The sequence below is a fragment of the Pinus tabuliformis genome, chromosome X (genome assembly GCF_031772625.1).
Source record: "Pinus tabuliformis cultivar Carrire ecotype Pingquan chromosome X, CPIR1, whole genome shotgun sequence".
NCBI lineage: Eukaryota > Viridiplantae > Streptophyta > Pinopsida > Pinales > Pinaceae > Pinus > Pinus tabuliformis.
In genome coordinates this window covers 907,177,853-907,179,184 of record NC_142308.1, presented here as the reverse complement: position 1 = coordinate 907,179,184, position 1,332 = coordinate 907,177,853, and positions in this window count along the sequence as shown.

Below are 1,332 nucleotides of genomic sequence, written 5' to 3'. Positions count from 1 at the left end.
TCCTGCCTGATAATGGATCTAAACAATTCTTCTTAGTTCTGTATTATATTTGCGGTTGCTGATAATGGATCCCATCCATTCGTTGCTGATAAGGAAGAGACTTACGTATTCATTTATCCTACGGCTCGTCAATACCCTCTGCAATCGCGCTTTATTTTGTTTTCCACACGTACAAACCACAAGGCAGGGCCCACAAATATTGGTTGTTGCGCGTTTTAGGCCATGGGAATGCGATGTTCACCTTGACTTACACGTTGCACGACTCCAACTGTGACGGCCATCCAGTGTCCGCTTGCCTTTATTATTAAGGGCCACTAGGTGTTAGAATTTAATGGGCAAATTTAACGGCATTTTGGCCATTAAATATATTTACGCCGTAAGGCGTTCCCTCTGAGATGAACTTTCCTCCTTGCCCTCGTGTCATCTCTCTGCTTCGTCCGATGAAGTGTTAGACGATAGGAGTGTCTCCCGCCGTTGATTCAATAATCGAGTTTAGAGGTGTGGCGGTTGGTGTATGCGTTGGTTTATGCACAGGTCGGGCGAAGAGGCGGAGAGATGAGGGGCCGAGGCCGGGCAATGGAACACAGTGCAGGACTTAAGCGAAACAGCCTCCCTAAATCATGCGGAATAGAGTCATAATGGCTATTGTTTCATACCTATGAGATTTAGCGAAAGAATTCTCTGATGGCGTAAAGAACATTGGACTCCAGTCCAGCTGGACTTTCAGGCAGTGGTTTCAGGTAGAACCGAAGGCTGCACAGGTCGGGCGAAGAGGCGGAGAGATGAGGGGCCGAGGCCGGGCAATGGAACACAGCGCAGGATCTTAAGCGAAACAGCCTCCCTAAATCATGCGGAATAGAGTCATAATGGCTATTGTTTCATACCTGTGAGATTTAGCGAAACAACTCTCTGATGGCGTAAAGAACATTGGACTCCAGTCCAGCTGCACAGGGATACACTGGTGTTCCAACTTCTTAATGCCTTGTTTGAATCCAAGCTCAGGGTAGCCCTGAATGCTATGAGAGCACGCTGATCAGAAGCATTGTTGAGGTGAGCCTGAGCCGCCGATACCAGAAAGAAACCCATGAAGAAGACAAGATCAGAAAGACAAACAAAGGAAGCATCTTCGATCTCAAAGTGTGCAGGATAATGCTTAATGCATCTGTCAAATGTCGCACGAGAGGGGGTATGGCAATATTCAGACTTTAACAAATATCAATCCATGGGTCAGGGGTAGGTCTCAAGCTGTGCAGAATAATGCTGAATGCATCCGGCAAATATCCAGTGAAAGATGGCATGTCAATATTAAGACTTAAAACAAATTATCAATCC